Genomic DNA, 18,445 nt, shown 5'->3' with positions numbered 1-18,445 from the left:
ATGCTGGTCACCGCTTCACAGAGCTGCTTCACCCTTTTCCATACCTCCTTGGCGCAGGTTGTAGAGCTAGAGGAGCTGATCAATTGTATTGGTGGCCCTGTGGCAGTTGGGCCATGGGCAGCTGGGTCTCCCCAACTGCTCAGCATCTTGCTTTTACCCTTGAAATTTGAGCTGCTCACTTTCTGTACGTAGTCCATCACAGAGCACAGTCTGATCATTGACCCTACAGCTGTGACAGACAGGGTGACAAAGGAGCAGGAGGCTGCTCAGATGCAGACCCCCCAAGCCAGCATCTGGAAAACACCATCTTCGCAGGTGTCCTTAGAACATTTTCCAGAGCATTTTTGGAAGTAGTGAGGGCAATGCCCCAGCAAGAGACAAATGTGACTGTTGACATATCTCCTCTGGAAGGCACTCTAGCAACTACTGCCATCCTTATCCATATCAGCAGTAACACTGTGTCATTGCAATTTGAATGCTGGCAGCAGAATTAGTGCATCTGCTGTCAATAGTCAAAACATCAGTCTTTTAAACAGTACACGTAGTATCTACAACAAGCTGGAAGCCTTAGCAAACATTGGTATAAACAATACCCATTAAAATCTCTCACACTAATTTCCTATCTTATTCATCACATATTTATTGTGTTTTAAAAGAGAACTGATGAAAGTGTGAGAGAGTCCAAAATGCCATTTTTTTTCCATGGTCACTTGGTCAGTTTACTTTTTTCCTCCAAAATGCCCTTGAAAATGTCATCACTTTATGACCCCCATTAAGCACTTGAATCATCTAATACAAACCACACAGGTTTTAGAGAACTCTATCAACCCGCAAAAAATAAAATGTCCGTTGTCCAGGTCAACCATAACTGATGTTGCCATGTTGTGATGGATCTGGATATTAGCCTTATAAAGTATTACTGTCAAAATTGCCTTCAGTCTCCTGACTGAAGGTAATTCATGACTTAAGAAGAGGCAACAAAGGATGGTAGCATTTTGCAAGGGTGTGACTGATTTGAGCACCTAATACTCATTGATTGTTGGGAAATGGAGCAAACAGCAGATGCATGATACTTTCAGGTGATATTAAACTAGGAAAAGCTGCTGTTTATCAGTGAGGATGGATAAACAGTGCAAAGAGCAGAGAGAGACTAGAAGTAAGGGAATAAAATAGGTTTCAGCTTGCAAAAAACAGAATTAAAATGTATAGAAATGTCCTTTGAAACACAAGCACTGCCTGGGAGGGAGTATGGAGAAAGCAGTTATCTCTAGAGGGGAGAGGGGGCTCTAACTCAGAAATTAACTTGTGCAGCCTGAGACAAATCCAGGATATGATGGTGGAATATGTTGTGTTGTTTGGGTACTGTGTTATAGGAAAAAAGTAGATAAATTTTGGACTCTCTCACACTTTCATCAGTTCTCTTTTAAAACACAATAAAGACTCGATGATCTCCTGAGGTCCCTTCCAGCCCTAATGTCTATGAAATCTATAAAATCTATGTCTATGAAATCTATAAATCTATGTCTATGAAATTGGACGAAACTCAGAAGAAAAAAACAAGAAAGGTTCTGGAGACTGGAGGGATTAATAGGTGAGAACAGACAGAAGGGCTAAATCTGCCTTGCATGACTAAGTGGCGATTTGGGGGACAACATCATAGTCTGCAAGTGACTGAAAGATTTTAACAGTATAGAGGAAGAAACTCGTGTAGGGCGGAAACTTGGGAGACCAAACAGATAAAATTAAGAAAAGAAGAAAATGTAGGCAGATTGTTAGGAAAAATGGGCTAGCAGTAACACATAGGAGGCTGCAAAACAGACTTAGCAAACTGAGGTGGACAAATAGAGCACGCAAAGTGCTAGAAGATCTAAAATTGTGAAGAAACCTGCACTAGCCGTGGATAAATGGACTGGATCTTTTAGAGTGGGATGAAACAGAAGATACAGGGTTGGGGCTGGGGCTGAGGGCAAAGAAAGTAAAACGGATCTCCCTGCCTTTAACCCTTTCATTTGTTTAGCGGAAGAGCTGCTTTCCTGAGACGGAGGAGAAGGTGAAGCATCTCAAGAGGAAAAATGCAGAGCTGGCTGTGATTGCTAAGCGCCTGGAGGAAAGAGCAAGAAAACTCCAGGAGGCAAATCTCAAAGTAGTAAGTGTTTAAGTCTTTGCAGCCAGATATGGTATGGCACTGCCTGCCTAATCACTTTCTGAAGCTACAGTGTGAGTGTTCATTTTTAGGAAAAAGGGGAGAGTGAAAGGGAATGACAGCTGGAGCTGAGTGGAGGGTGGTGGGGAGGTTATTTTCCTCGCTGCAAGTTTTATTCTCTGGCTAACAGAATTCAGTGGGCCACAGGCAGGCTCCTTGGGAGCATCCAAGCCTTAGCTTCTGGGTGAAGTGAAAGTAGTCCCAGCAATGAGACAGCCCTTCTTCACTGGAACTAGAGAAGGAGGAGAGTCAAATCAGAGCAGTGGTTGCATTTTTGCCCTCCACAGTTTCTGAGACACTGCAGCTGTCATGCAGGGTTGTGGGTGGCAAGGTCTGAGGCCGCTTGGGATTGAGGTGCTGACCAAGCTCAGGAGGAGTGCGCAGAATTCAGGGACAAGCTGGGTCAGAAAGTCAGGAGATCAGACTGATAAGCTGGGTCAGGACATCAGAGAGCAGAGTCTAGGAACAAGCTGAGTCAAGAAGCTGGAAGATCAAGCAGTGAGCAGAATCAGAGCACAAGTTGGAGGGAACAGTAAAGTGACCTGGGATCATGTCGAGCCCTGCTACCCAGACACTTCCTGTTATGGGTCACAGGTTTATATGCAGAAGGTGGAGGGTCAGCTTACCACATCTAGCCACTCCAGTGACAGGGAGTGGGGTGGAGGATTAGACCCTACTGGAGGCTTCACAATAGCTTTATTGGGCCTGGGGTGGCAGGCCAAGGCCCCAGGTTCAAGTCTGTAGCCTGACATCAGTGTGCTTAAAAAAGTACAGAGACATGGATTAGAATGAGAGGCCATGGCAGTGTGTGGGGTGCTGGCAGGAGGTGGGCTGGAAGTTTGTGCCACTGTGTGGGCATCACCCTGTATTATGCATTAAGTGGGCTTCCAGCCTGCTTGTTTCTTTAATGTATACAGGGCAGAAGTTACCATTGGTTTTAAGTGCCAAATGCAATATTAGCCACAGGTCATTTGAAAGGAGCCTGAAACATGGCTGATCTCAGCTGTTCTGTTTCTGATTTAACTGGCATTTATTCTGTCCTTCTCCTTGCTTAGAAGGATTACAATAATGAACTAGCCATTTCTGTGGTAATAGTACATCTGCAGAGACATGGCATGGGACAGAGAACAGAGTGCTAGCCCTCCTGCTATGGGACATGAGTGCCACTGATGAACAGCTCAGGTCTTTCCCTTTTTGTTCAAGGCTTTCCTTAAAGTGTGGTTCTCCAAAGTGGACACAGTCCTTCAGGTGAGGCCTTACCAGTGCTGAATAGAATAGAAGAAACATTTCCTATGTTTTTCATATGACACTTGTTAATATATCCCAGTTTGCTATTTTCTTTCATTGTAACAACATTATACTGTTGACTCATATTCACCTTGTGATCCATTATAATCCCCAGATCCTTCTCTGCAGTACTGCAGCTTAGCTAGTTATTCCCCATTTTGTATATGTGCATTTGATTTTTCCTCCCTAAATGTAGTATTTTGTATTTGTCCTTACTGAGTTTCAGACTTTTCCAATTTATTAAGATTTTTTTTAATCTTAAACCTGCCCTTTAAAGGGCCTGCAATCCCATCCATCTTGGAGTCATCTGGAAATTTCGTAAATTCACATTCAGTTCCATCCTTACATCATTAATAAAGATACTGGGTATGTCTACATGTTCATTAATGCGCTGTAGTTACTGCACATTAAGTTTAGTATTTGTAGAACCAAGTGCTAAATCAATGTACAATAACCGGCCTTACTACTCAGTAGCACCAGCGAATGCCTTCCTAGTGACATCACTGCACAGTAGCCCAATAATACTGTGCAGTAGCTTATTAGCGCTGTTTCTGCCATGATGTACTACTATGTAGCATTATTAGGCTACTGTGCATTTAGTACCTTGTGTAGATGAGCCCGCTGAATATTACAGGTTTCCTTTGCTTTATGCTGTACATGCTTTCCTGGAAAACGGCGCATAACTTGAATTCACATAAAGGGAACCCGCTTTACAATGTAACAAATAGGGATATGTTCCAAGACCTCAACTGTACTGACCCCCAGACCCATTTCTACCACTTTTACAAGACAGTTTTGGTACTACTACTCACCAGCACAAAAGCACACACAAGCACAGGGCAGTATCATAATGGGGATGGCAACTACAGAAACACGTGTTGCAGACAACAAGCAAGGAGCACAGATCCACATGGGAGACTATATTGTGGTGCACGTCACTCCCACAATGCACTGTACAAAGCATCTGACTGTGGGTTTCCGCCACACAAATTGTGTAAGAGTGAATTTACCTCGCACGTAATGAACTTTTGGTATAAAAAAGGTCATTGAATAAGAGTGAATTCACACATACAGAATCTGCATAAAGTGAGGGAAACCTGCATCAGACTCAGGGCAAACTTCTGGGGAAACCTGCTTGAAGCTTCCTTCCAGTTTGAAACCGAGTTGCTGATGACTGCTCTTTTACTTTGATTATTCAACCTGTTATACATTCACCTCATAGTAGTTTCATCTTAACTATGTTTCCTTAGGTTATTTATGAAAATATCGTGGGAAACAGTGTCAAAATCTTTGCTAAAATCAAGAAATATCACATCCATTACCCTCCTGCTATCCTCAAAACATGCTAGCATGCCATAGAAAGAAATTAAATTATTTCAGGCACAAGTTGCTCTTGACAAATCCATGCTGACTGTTAGGTATCACTTTGTTATTCTCTAGTTATATTGTTTGTTAAATTACAAATTGATTGTTTGATAATATGCTCCAGGATCTTTTCAACTGAGTTAAACTGATGGTCTATCATTCCTTGGGCCCTCTTTTCCTTTTTTTTTCAAAAGGAGATTCCTATATTTGCCTTTTTCTCGTCTTCTTGGGCTTGACTTAACTGCCATGAGTTCTCAAAGATGATAGGTAATAACTCTGGAATTACTGCAGCCAATTCCTTGATCACTTAGGGGTGAATCTTGCCTGGCCTGCTGATTTAAAAAGCTGATCGTTTACCCCAGCTTGTTCTGCTTTCCCTGCTCTGATTGTTCTGGCCAGATGACATTTGAACAGTTTGTAAGGACTGAAACAAAAGAGCATTAAATATAGGTACTTCAACATTCTCTCGCTGTCTGCTTCCCACTCCATTCAGTAAGGGACCTACACTTCTTTGATCTTATTTCTAATATATTTATAGAAAGCGTTTGTTTGTTTGTTTTACCCCTTCACCTCTTTTACCTTCTTGCCTTTGCCAGTGCATTTGGCATTTCTGTCTTCTGTAAAGTACCTTCCATTTCTCCTGTTGAAATGTTACTTGTTTGCGGCCTAACTCTCCAATTTATCATGATTGTCTGGGATTTTAATTCCGTTCCCCCAAATTATTTGTCATCCCACCTAATTTTGTGTCCTCTGCAAATGTGGGGACCATATTTGCCACTCTTATCAAAAACTAATAAAAATATTTATCAAAAACTAATAAAAATATTTAGGAGCAGCGGACTAAGACCTGATCCCTTTAGATCCCACTCAATTCCTCCTTCTAGTTTGATATCAATCCCTTAATTACTATTTGTTGCCTGCAGTCTCCTAACCAATTATCTGCCCATCATCTGGTAGTTCTTTTTTAGTTCATAGTTCTCGTTTAGTCATGAGACTGCCACATGGGAATCTGGAAAACTTTACTGAAGTGGAGACACATTATATCTGCCTTGTTCCTTTTATTCACCAATCCAGTTATTCTTCCAAAGGATGAAAACAAATTGGCTTGGCATGATTTGTTTTTTGAACAGCAATCACTTTTTTGTCCCCTAGGCCTTTACAAAGCAATTGTTATAGAATTTAAGTCACTTCCCTAGCATTGATTTTAGACTGACATGTCTATTGTTCTTTCAGTCTCCCTCCCCAACTTTCTTAAATATAGGTATTATGTTTTCCTTCTTCAAGGCTTCCATGACTTCAAGATAGTTGCTAATTACTAATATATTTCTGTGAGCTCATTAGCTAGCTCCTTCAGCACTCTGTTGTGTATTTTGTCAGGGTTTGTTGGCTTGAATTCATTCAAAAGAGTCAAATAGTCTTTTACGGTCCTTGTCTTCATCTTGAGCTGTAATCTTTCCCCTGTCTCTGTTTACACTGATTTGGCTAGCTGTCTGCTCACAACGTGAAGGTAAAAGCAAGGTAGTCTTCGAGTAGCTCTGCCTTCTTTTTGTTATCCATCACTAATTCACCATTAAACAGTGGATTCACAGTTTTTTAAATCCTTTTCTTACTTAAGATGTACTTGAAAAAACAGTCATTGTTTTTAATATCCTTTGCTGCTTGTAATTTATTTTTTGTTTCTGTTTTCCTGACTTTGCAGAACAAGCAAGTAGGAACAGCCTGGTCTAGCTCTTCAGTGACAGTCAGTACTGCTTTTGACTTTTAGGTAGTTAAAAGCATTGTGTATGACAAAGTTATTTTACAATTTGCCTTGTCTTTTCGTATGTATCAAAATACATTTCAGTTGATACTCTGATATATTCTTTAGGAACTTCCAACCCCTATGCATTCCTTTTTCCTTTAATTTATCTATCTGTGGGACCTTTTCTGTTATTTCAGAGGTTGTTTAAATCTGGTTTTCTGAAGTTCTGTGTCCTTGTTTTGCTGTCAATCAGTCTTGAATTTCTTAGGATCATAATTTTTTCTCCATTCACGGTCCCCTTCACTGATGATATTGACCACTTTTATATTTTCAACCTGTTCTTCCCTCTCGGTCAGAACCAAATTTTAGATTTGACTCCCTAGTTAATTCTTTACATTTCTGGTCCAGAAACTTGTCCCTTATGCATCTTAGGAATTTGCTGAACATGTTATTTTTCAGATATTGGGGTAGTTAAAATTTCCCATCATTACTCTTTTGCACCTTTTTAGATGCTCTTGATATCTGCTCAAAAATGCATTATCAACATCTTCTTTCTGATGTGGAAGTCTTTAGGAGAACCTTACCATGACATGTCTGCAATTTTTTACTCCCTTTATCTCCATCAAGATACTCTCAACTTACCATACAACTTGGACCAAGGGGCAAGTGTGTATGTGCTTGACCTATGGTGCAATGCCCCTTTCTCCTTCTCTTACTTAGCCTTCTGGAACAAGCTAAACCCTTTAGTAAAGATATTCCAGTAATGGAGATTACCAAGATTATCAAATCTCTGTACTGCAGATTATTAGGTCACAGTTTTCCTTACATGCTGTGATGTTTTGTGGCCTGTACTCCTTGCATTTATATATAGACATTGAAGATAACTGATAGATAGCCTGCCTAATTTTTTGCAGTACTGTTTCTTCAGTCCTACTAAGGTTTCTTAGCTCTTCTCCAAAATTCAGATCCTTCTCAGCTTTCTCATCCCTTATTCTTACTTTTAAACTAGGCCGTGGGTTTTTTTGCCATCCCCTCCACAGGACCTACTTTAAAATTATCCTTACCAGGTTTGCCAGATGAAGTCTCCTGTTTCCAGGAATGAAAACAAACATAGCACGTTCTGCTTGGATCACAGTTTCTAGTCTGTCTTGGCTCTGGTCACCAGTCTCTACTGCAGCACACCTCCAGTTAAGTGGTCCAGCACACCTGAGAACTGTGCTCCACCATTCCTAGTAGAGGGAGCAAGTGAGCCCCACATGGCTCCCTCTGCAGGGGAACTCCCTACGAGCTGTTCTCTGTATGCTTGCTCTGCTCGCAAGTGGCCTTTTATAAGGCTTTCGGCCCAAACCTTGCTAATAAATGATGGCCACACTCACCCTAGAGAAGAGCACACCTATCTCCCAGCTCCCAGCCTCCAATCAACATGAACAAAGTACACTTGATCAAAGCACGCTGGTTTACGTACCAGTTCACCCACCAGCTCCAGTGAACCCTGCCATCAGACACAGTGTCTGGCTCAGACTACCCAGGTTTGCCAGCTTGTGAGATGTCACCTAGGAAAAGATCAAAACCTCTAGCTCATGAAACTCTTCTGGCAATCCCCCCTAGTCTTTATGCAGCTCAGTTGACAGAAGAAAGCTTCTGCCAGCTTGGCCATGTTGTCCGGGGAAGTGGTAAAAGTGATGAGTGAAAAAACCTCTTCTGCTGACAGAGCTCTGCTGGCCTAGCTATAGAGAAATGGGGGCCAACTGTTTTGGCAGGTATGTCATAAATTAGGTCCACACCCTCAAGTTCCACTCTGATCCCCTTCTCTTGCCCAATTTGCTGCTCTGCTTTCTGTTCCCTGCCATATCTGCCACTGTGCTGTCTGCCCCCTCCCCAGTCTGCTACATGACACACAGAGCCTGCCTTTACCGCCTGTGGCACACATGCCAAAGGTTGGCTACTCTCTGTAATATAGACAAGCCCTCAAATTGGAATCTGCCTGGAAAGTCTATCAATGTACTGCTTGTGTAACTTGTGTTTCTATACTGAGCTCTGTCTCTCCCTTCTGCAATCCCTCACCCCCAGTGAAACTACCTTGCAGGGCTTAGTTTCAGTGGGGCTGGGTTCCTCCAGCTACCGAATCAGTCAAACACATAAACACACACATAGATTAACAGAGCATGTCTGAGTGGGCAGGGTTACTCAGCATTTCCAGACTGATACCCTCATGTGCCCCAGACTCAGCACAGAAACAGAGCACATCTGAGCCAGCTGGGTCAATCAGCATTTACAGGCTGGTACCCTCATATGCCATGAACTCAGCACAGAACTTAGGTTACAGAACTGTGCTTAGGGCAGCAATAAAATGCAGTCAAACACATGCACGCAGGTTAACAGAGCACGTCTGAGTGGGCAGGGTTACTCAGGATATACAGGCTGAAACCCTTGTATGCCATGGCTCAGCAATTCCCAATCTCTTGTCCCACTTATCCTAATAGTAACTCCCTTGATGAGTAGACCCCACAGGATTTTTGGGCTTTGCAGGAATCTTTGGCTTAGGTAAAAGAAGAATTGCTATAGAGCACATGGGATGGGGGGAGGGTGGAATCCAGGAGAGAGAGAGTATGGCAACCAGCTTGACCATAAAAGTTATTTTATTACCAGCTATATGAAACTTATGATCCTAGTAGTAATAGCCATACAAGGAAAAACAAACAAAACAGTTACAGTATTACATGACTTCAATTGGGTATTTTGGGGAAATCTAGCTCAAGTCTGATCAACAAAAGTCAGGTTTATAAAGTAATGCCTGGAGAGAGAGAGAGAGGGAGTGTGAGAGCGTGTTGGGGTCTCACCACTCCATGAAGCTTGAACTGGTCGGGGTTATAGGTGTTTGTTGGAGTTTGCAGACAAGCTGCTCAGTTTCAAGTCCACAGTGCTTGAGATGGGCAGAGCCCCCAGCACAGTCAGTGGAGGTAGTCCAGGCAGAAAAAGGAGAAGATGAAGTCCCAGTAGAACTGGTGCAACATTTGGATCCAAGCACCAGAACAGAAACTTGAGCTTGGGTAGGGTTTTTTGTAGGGAAACAACAATGGTTCAAGGGAGAACACTTATACAAGGTTTGTTTATGGGTAAATGATGGCTCAAGGGAGTATACCAGAGTTGTTTTGTTATGCTGGACAATAGAAGCTGACCACCCCTGGCTGTGGGTAACTGTTACTCTGAGGGGGCTCACAATGCAAACAGGGAGATTCAGTGTTTCGGGTACCAATAAAGGAATCATCACTAGAATTAGTCTGATAAATGCTGAGCTGGGTGTCTGCAGATGTGGGCTGATTAGCATTTGGAGCAGAGATCCCCTATCATGCAGTGCTCCCCTGCTTGTCTGGTCCCAGAGTTCAGTGCAGTCCTTGCCTTGGAATCTCTGGTCTCCATCCTGAATTCTAATGGAGGGGCCTCCTTGTCCCATCCTCAGTGTAAATGAGATTAGGGGAGTTGCCCTATCACCCTTGTCTGGAGGGGTTTAGAAGCGTCTCCCACTGCATCTTCATTGCCTTTTGTAAGTCTTTCCTCTGATCGGTTCTGGTTCAGGCGGCACGGAGGGAAGGTCAGTCCTTCATGAGTCAGACAGGCCGCGCACCGCACCACGGTTCCCCAAGAACACAGAGCTGACAGGTAGAGGGAGAGGACTGATGGGGAAGAGCTGTAGACTAGCTTGGGGAAGGAGAAGAGGAGTTGGGGAAATGGGCCTGGGGAATTGGAACTGGAGCCCTGCTTGAGGAAGGTGGTGTCTGTGGTTTTCTAGGGGAGTGGGAGCATGTGTGGGTCTGGAGAGAGCAATTGGGTTTAGGGGTCACAAAGGGCATGTAAGTCACACACAAGTTAGGAGTGTCAGAGTGTGGGTGGGGGAGCTCCCAATCAGTGTGTGGGCACACAACATTAGTGTGTTGAATTTCCACCATGATACATGCACCCAAAAAGTGTGGGCTGCAGGTGTTTCTACCTGTCGTCTTCCTACCTGCCTTTGCCACAAAGTTGCAAATGGCAAAAGTTGCAGGTAGAAGTCTTGCTGTCACAGGAGCCACTAACCCATATCAAAGGGAAAGGTTTGCACCTGGATCAGGAAATCCAAGTGCTATATTGGGGTGTTGTTGCTCTGCTCTTCCTGGGCCTTAGAATTCCCACCTAAGGCAATGGAGCCATTATACTTTGCTTTCCAAATAGTACTGGACTTTGACTAAGTAATGTGTCTTATTGGCAAGCTTAGTGAGAACCTTGCCCTTAACCCTACACCTGCCCCTACCAGATATAACTTCTTTTTGGGAAAAGGCAGGTGGCAAGCAGTAGGCAGAACAGCCTGGGGGAGTACTGCTAACAGAACTGGTCAGAACATCTCTATCCATTTGTGATGTTCAGTTACCCTGTTTCTTTACCCCTTGTGTCAGTCTCCTATGTATCAAGGAACCCGGGTGCAGGCTTGGGGGAATAAAATTAAATAGGTACTTCCTGGACACCAAACTTTGGTACTTCCTGGGTTTTGTGCTGACGTTCCTCCTGCCATTCCTAGGAGAAGCAAGGCAATAATCACTGCTATTTCTATACATACATAAATATACCTATACACACATATGTGCGCGCACACACACACTCTGTGTGTGTGTTTGTGTGTGTGTGTATAATCACATTATAGGAGCTGTGTCCTGCTCACTTAAATTCCCCCACCCCCTTTGAGTCTGTGTCTCTTTGGAAATGCCCACTGTATGCTCCCTGTGGGGGAGGCCTTGCTTTGGCAAGTTCTCTGTGCAGTGCACGGCACCCTTCTTGGGGGGTATAACTGTACAGAGAGCAACAATGTCTCACAGGCACTGCTGGGAAGTCTGAAATGTAGAAATTACATGTTGCATGTAAAGCTAGGAGTGGTATCTTTCTCTTCTGAGGCGGCACAAAAAGCCTCAATGAGATGATCACCCTAACTGTATGATCATCAAACAAGTTTCAATGTTGACATATGAATGGGTGTTTTATTACCTTAGAGAAACATGTAGAATGGACGTTGTGGTTCCCAGCTGGTTGGGTTTTAATAGACCACCCTTGTGCAACAGAGGATTGAATAAGAGGCGTCTGTGCCTGGTTTCCAAGGCAGGAATATAGTGAAGGGCATCCAGGAGTTGGTGTTATTTTGCTAGCAGCTGGTTCCAGTGTCCTGAGAATGCTACAGTACACTGGGCCCATGGGATAGGGCAGGGCTTCAGAGCATAGTGATCCTGCTATTGGACAAGATACACCATACAAAAGCAAAAGTCTGAATGGTTTTCTTTATATGATGGTGCAGCCCGTGACTTCTCCAGGAGGAAATTCACCCCTGGCTAACCAGTCAGGCACTGTGTGCCCTCTGACTACCTCTGTGATGATTAATAATGACACCACATGTGTTGCTGTTCTCTCCCTGGCGTAGGTAAATGCTCCAGTGGCTGTGAAGGGCTCTAGCCTTGAGCTGTGTAAAAAAGCATTTGCTCGCCAACGTACCAAGGACCTGACGGAACAAGCCAGTGCCCTCTTGGCAAAAGATAAACAGATTGGAGCTTTGCAGCAGGAGTGTTGGGAGCTGCAGGCAAAGCTTACATCAGGGAAGGTGAGAGTTTTTCTGGAGTTTCATTCCTTGTTTAGGAACAAAGTGTTTTAAGTGGTGCAATTGGCCAGTAACAGAAAACGGGGCTCTGGGAGCCCAGTGTGAGGCAGGGAATCCCACCTAGACACTGAAACCATGAGGCCTGACAGCTTTTGATGTGGGGGCCAGAGCAAAGAAGGTGGGAGTGTCCTGGATCCACTGAAGATGGAGTTTGTGCAAGAGAGACTTGGCTGTGATTTTGGTGACCGGATAGGCCTGAGATACTGTATTTAGTGCTAATCCCCATCCCTCTTTAAAGGAATGTACCAACCATTGATATGTTACCCTCTGTCTATTCCCCTCTCTTCTCTACTTCTTGAGATGCAGGTCACAGCCGTGATAGAATATAGCCATGAAAAGTACCAGTATATTGATAACTGAAAACATGAGCAACATTCCTGCAACATTAAGGCTGAGATGCACACAAATCTAGTGATGCTGAGATAAGGTGGCCATAACAACCTTAACTTAACCCTTCCACTGGCATATTTGATGTGTATTGCAATGTGGTCTCTTGTTACATAATCACATGACATTATATGGTAATAAAATATCCTAAGCAGCTTGCTAGTTTGAGAACATCCAGAGAATTCTCCCTAAAAGAGATCTACCTAGGTGCATCTACACAAGACACTAACTGTACAGTAGCCTAATAATACTGCGCAGTAGTGCATCACAGCACAAACGGTGATAATACGCTACTGTGCAGCATTATTAAGCTACTGTGCAGTAGCATCACTAAAAAGAAGTTTGCCAGAGCTACTGTGGAGTAACTGCAGTTACTGCATATTTATTTAATACTTGATTATACAAGTACTAAATTTAATGTGCGGTAACCATGTGCGTTAATGTATGCGTAGATGTACCTCCCGGAGTGCTAAACCCTGCCATTTCATGCACAGAGAAGCTAAGTGAATAGTTTATAACATATACTTTAGTTTATAAATTTTGCTTTTTTTTGTCACTAAATTAATGAACAAGCATTTTGTTAGTGTACTTGGTACCATAAACCTTGGTTTGCATCTGATTAGAGATGAACACTGAGACTGCCAGACACAAGGTTGATCCAGTTCAGGCCTTGTCTTTGATCATGGCCAGATCCAGATGCTCTGAAGGAGGGTGTGAAAACCCTCTAGTAAGCTGATCTGGGATAACTTCCATGAAGGATTCATCCTGACCTCTAATAGGCAGAGGATGGCTTCGGCCCAGAAACAGGAGGGTTTACTTCACTTCCAAAATGCTTGTCACCATAATTAACCATTATAACTCAATCATTTTTTGTCCTGCCTGTAAAGGTGCAAGCCCTCTTTAAATACTGCTAAATTCTTGGCTTGGCAAGAACCCATAACTATCAGTTTAACAGACTTATTACATAATAAAGTGAGGCAGTATTCCTTGTATTTTTAAAAATTTCCTGCCTTTTAATTTCTTCCTGTTCTTGTTTTATGAGGGTCCTGTCAGCTGTATTTTGTGATTAATGTGTTAATTGTGCAATAAATTGCAAATTTATTCAATGGAATGTTAAATTATGCAAATTTATGGCATGGTATAAAATGGCAAACCAGTCACAAAGATGTTCTATATTTAATATGGAACATCTTTGTGACTGGTTTGTATCATGCTTTAAATTGAACATAGTACATGTGCCCTACACCTGAAGCTGGCCCCTGCCCAATCTTGATAGTCAGTTGATAGGATCCGGCAGAGGGAAACTGCTGGAACCTGGGACACAGTCTTCCCTGTCTAATCGCCACAATCAGGCTAGGGGCAGCCCTAGGTCTTGAACTAGGATCAGGTACTTAATCCCAATTGGCAGCCTCAGAGTCCTGGGATCAGGCAAGTGGCAGCCACAAGTCTTGGTTTGGCTAGTTCAGGCCTGGCAGTAGCACAGTTGGGATCTGAGGAATTTTATGCCCCATTCCAAAAATTGTACATCTTGCCATACACATCCAGGACATGCGATTTTTGGGATTGTGCATAACAGTTCTCAGATCCCAGTCATACTATTATAGTAATATCTTTCAGGAGCCTGAGACAGGGAGATTATAAGTTCCTGATATCCCTTCTCTAGACCTTCACAATGTTAGACACTTTTATTATGGTCCTTCTTATTGCCTCCCTGAGCATCAGTCCTTTCTCTTTTCACTGTGTTTTTGCCAGACCCTTCATCTTTGATATTTCTTGCTGCTTTCCTTTGAAACCTTCCAATTCTGCAATTAGGAAGAAGTTTGTTGGGAATCTTTTCCCTTCAGAAAACAAGCTCTTTTGCTTGCTTATCTAGATTGCATAGTTTGTGTTCTGGGACTAGAGGGGAGTGGTTGCTTGGGTCCAGCCTGAACATTCACAGCTGCCAATTCAGTATGATTTCCATGAATTTGTGGCATGACTGGTACCAGATCTGTCTAATTTAAAGTTAGCTTGGATATCTCTGCACTATGTGCAGACTTAACCTTAACTTCATCCTCCACTTACTCAAGTGGAGCAGGGCCTGAATGCTGAACACCTGCAAGATTGAGCTCTGATAATATAATGACTAGGACTGAGGTACTGCAGTATATTTATTATTTAAAAAAAATCTCTGTGCAAGGAACATATGTAAGTTTTCCAAGCCCAAAACTGAAAAGTTAGGATATGTAGAGTTTAGGTTGTCCTCACCTGGAACCATCCAAAATAATAGTCCTGGCTTTTCTTCCTGATTGGTGTGTACTGCATATAAAACAAGTAGTCCCTGAGTGGTTCACTTCATTCCTTCCACTTCTTTCCATGGAATTTAACCTAGCACACAAACACAGAACAAGATCTAGTGGCTGGGAGTTGAAGCCAGACAAATTCAGACTACCATTTTCATAGTGAAGGGAATCATCCATTCAAATACCTCCTTTAGGTGTCTTGAATTCTGTCACTTGAAGTCTTTATGTAGTAATTAGTTTTCTAAAAGATAGCTCTAGTGTGAATGATGGCATTGTGTGGAATCACTAGGTATCTGGTTTTTAAGTAGGTCAGACTGGATGATCTGCCAATTCTTTCTAGTGTCAAAATCTATGAATTATTCATCCACATCTGAATATATTTTCATGGTGCCAGCAACAGGCAATTCACTGACCTCAGTGCTAACCCCTTAGTAAAGTCAAGTTAATTTCTGTAAACCATAGGGGCACTAGACTTCCTCAGTGAAAGAGAAGATTTTTCATAATATGAAATGCCAAGCCACCTAAATATGAGGTTGAAGGACTGTGAGAAATTGAAGAGGACCCTAAAAAAACCTACATAAATAGGATTCAATTTCATGTTTGCTGAGGATACTGCACAAGGTAATGTACATGAATAGGAGCAATTTGAACTGATCAGACACATTGATGACCTCTAAACTGATCCCAACCACTCAGGAGAAGAAGGTAGAGTTATCACTCTGACCTGCAAAATAGAAACTTCTGGTCAATGCATAGCAGCAGTGCGCAAAGCAAAGCGGTAGGCAACCCTAAGAAAGGGACAGGGGCCCACTAAGGATAAATGATTCCAGAAATGACTACAGTAGATTCTAACCAATTGAAAACTATCTGGAATAGCATTAATGCTAAATATTTCATAGACTTGAAAACTCCTTTAGAGAAAATTCAATCTCCTGCAGCAAAGGAGTTATATATACTACTGATGAATTTCACAGCTGTGTCATTGTTGGTGTGAGGGCTTGGGCTTCCCCTCTGTGCCACTTGCTAGTTGAGCACTAGGCAGGACAGGCAGTGTGGACTAGGGCATGTCCAAGGGAGCTATGCGAGGTGGAGGGCATGGGAGGGTAACTGCCCTGGGGTTTTGTTACAGTGGCAGCAGCAGTAGAAGGACTGAGCTTCTGCTTCCTGATCTGATACCTGGCAGCCACCTCCTGAGCAGACTGCTTTTTCTAGCAGAAAGGAGAGAGATATTGCACAATGCTGAAACCATTCATTGTGCACCCTACCAGGCCTAGGTGTAACAATGAACAGAATATAGTTTCTAATCCTAACTCACTCTGTGATGTAGGGGCAGTGCCTACAGCAGTGTGCCTCAGTTCCCCCCATCGAACGGTGATAATGATCTTTACCTCACTCTCGTTCAGTTATGCTGATAAGGTGCAGAGTGTTGTCAGAGCCAGTCAGACCGAGGTGAGGACAGACTAAAGATTTCACAGATTCTCCACTTTTGAGGTGATCCCCATGACTATCAGTTTCCTGGAGAAAGGGGCCTTATCCTTGAGCAATTCTAACAAACACTGCTAGAGAACTAGTCTTTCATGTTTTTTGGCCTGTAAAAATAATTGTTTTTACTGCACTTTGAGGAATGCAAACAAATTGGTGGAAAGACTCGCATGACTTTGTACAAATAAATTTTCCTAGTTTCCCTTCACTGGCTGCTGGGGGGCAAGGACAGGGGAAGCCAGCCTTCCCAAGTCTGTGGTCCAAACACTCTTCTCCACCCACCAGGTTTCTTAACTTTTGCAAAACAAGCCACTTTATAGAGATAATTTAGGACATCTTCTTTGAGATCATCTTTCTACTGTCTCAGTACTTAAAAAATGCTAACCCTTTCTGATGCCCAAAGCTGGCTAGAATCATGGCAGCTTTCTAATATACAGACTGAATCCATCAGCCAGTAGTCAGGCTAGCTCCATTTTGTTGGAGAAACAGAGAAAGTTGACCTGGCACGCTCCCTGCTGGTAGTTACCATACATGCATATATATGTAAGTGCTCTCAAGTGCCCCTCAGCACTGAGGTGGTTGCTGTGGCTTTATCTGTTAGCTTGTTCCCCCTCTGGGTGCTGTAGTCATCTATTGACACAAGTGAGTGTCAGAGGCACAGTCAAGTCCTTTAGTGTTTTGGGAGTATGTGCTAGTCACAGTGCTTTGCTTTGGGGGCCATGCAAACAGAAAACTCTGCATGCTAAGCTGTGACAGAGTGCAGGTGCATTTGTGCTAGTGTCTCTTGAATAACACTCACTCAATTCATGAATGAAACCATTGTCCTCTGACATTTTCCATCCTTTTGGTTCCAGGGCTACTTCATGTTGTTGTGTTTGATTTTCCCTTAGGAGGGTCATCATTGCCTGAACCTCATTGACTTTGATCATCTATTGCGGGAATCTCAGAAGGAAGTGTTACGGTTACAGAGACAGATTGCACTGAAGAATTTCAAAGAGTCTCTACATTCCTCTAAATCCAGTTCAGAAGGCTCCTTCTCAACTGCTGCTATGCGCTTGGGACCATCTGTGCCAATGCCAAATGCCTGCATAAAAGATTCTTCAAAGGGGGTTCAATTAGGAAAGCTGACACTGGCAACGGAAGCGCATAGGAAGGTGAGAGATCTGGGTCAATGATCGGAAGATTTTGCTAATTAATTAGGCAATTAACAAATGTTCTTATAGAACTTTTTCTGTTATATAAATACTAAGAGTATTGAGGTCATCCTATTCCCTGCTGCCAGTGGATATTGTAGGTTTTTAAAATGACTTTTTCGTTATTCGATGGTATTCTTAAGTGTGAGAGAGTGTTGGGTGTCATGTAATGAAGAGGGAGAGAGGCCTGGTTGCTGTTGTAAACCCAGTATGTAAGTCATGGAGTAAACTCTGTGGCATGTGTAAGTATAGTGAAATGGCATTGATGCAGATACAGCTAGGTGAGTGTATGGTGTGGGACTGTTCTATTTGTGCTTCCTTAGCTTTGCAAGGCTTCCATTAAAAGATAGCATAGTATTTCATTAAACATTTTCCCCTTCAGTAGTTGATGTAATTGGGTTTCCTTACTGTCTAGACATTTTTGAAAACTTGAATGAAGCTGGGTAAGCCAGAGTGGGAGTTTGTATGTGCTTGTAACAGGGGCAAGCCAAAACCTAGCATAAAATTAATAAATGTATCACCTTGAAGCTAACAGAAAGCAAATCCAACCTGCCAGCCTTGATGTCCAACTTAGTAAGCCTTTAAGCAAGATGTGTCTGCATTATTTTCAGTCCTAATATAACCTACATATGAACAGCTGCTAAGACTGACATTTGCTGTGACTACAAATGACAACAATGGCTGGAACTTGGTCCACAAAGTCCTGAGGCACCTCTTGGCTTTGTTAGTTGGCTTGCAGTCTCTCTCTGGCCTCAAAATATTTAATTTTTTGTAGAAAGTTGAACAGCTCCAAGAGAGGAGACAGACCCACTCTGGAAAACCTTATTATAT

At 42.8% G+C, this 18,445-nt stretch overlaps 1 long non-coding RNA gene across 1 annotated transcript; it reads left to right on the top strand.

Annotated features, from left to right (window-relative positions):
• Positions 1 to 2,051: 2,051 nt before the first annotated feature.
• On the top strand, positions 2,052 to 17,558 carry LOC149854011 (uncharacterized). The gene is made up of 3 exons (XR_016438998.1): positions 2,052 to 2,146; positions 12,037 to 12,213; positions 17,312 to 17,558. It is a non-coding gene; the product is annotated as an uncharacterized LOC149854011 (long non-coding RNA).
• The last annotated feature ends 887 nt before the right edge of the window (positions 17,559 to 18,445 follow it).

Source organism: Crocodylus siamensis, chromosome 13 (genome assembly GCF_052110815.1).
Source record: "Crocodylus siamensis isolate JL-2025a chromosome 13, ASM5211081v1, whole genome shotgun sequence".
Classification (NCBI taxonomy): domain Eukaryota; kingdom Metazoa; phylum Chordata; order Crocodylia; family Crocodylidae; genus Crocodylus; species Crocodylus siamensis.
This window is presented reverse-complemented; position numbering and strand designations above follow the sequence as displayed.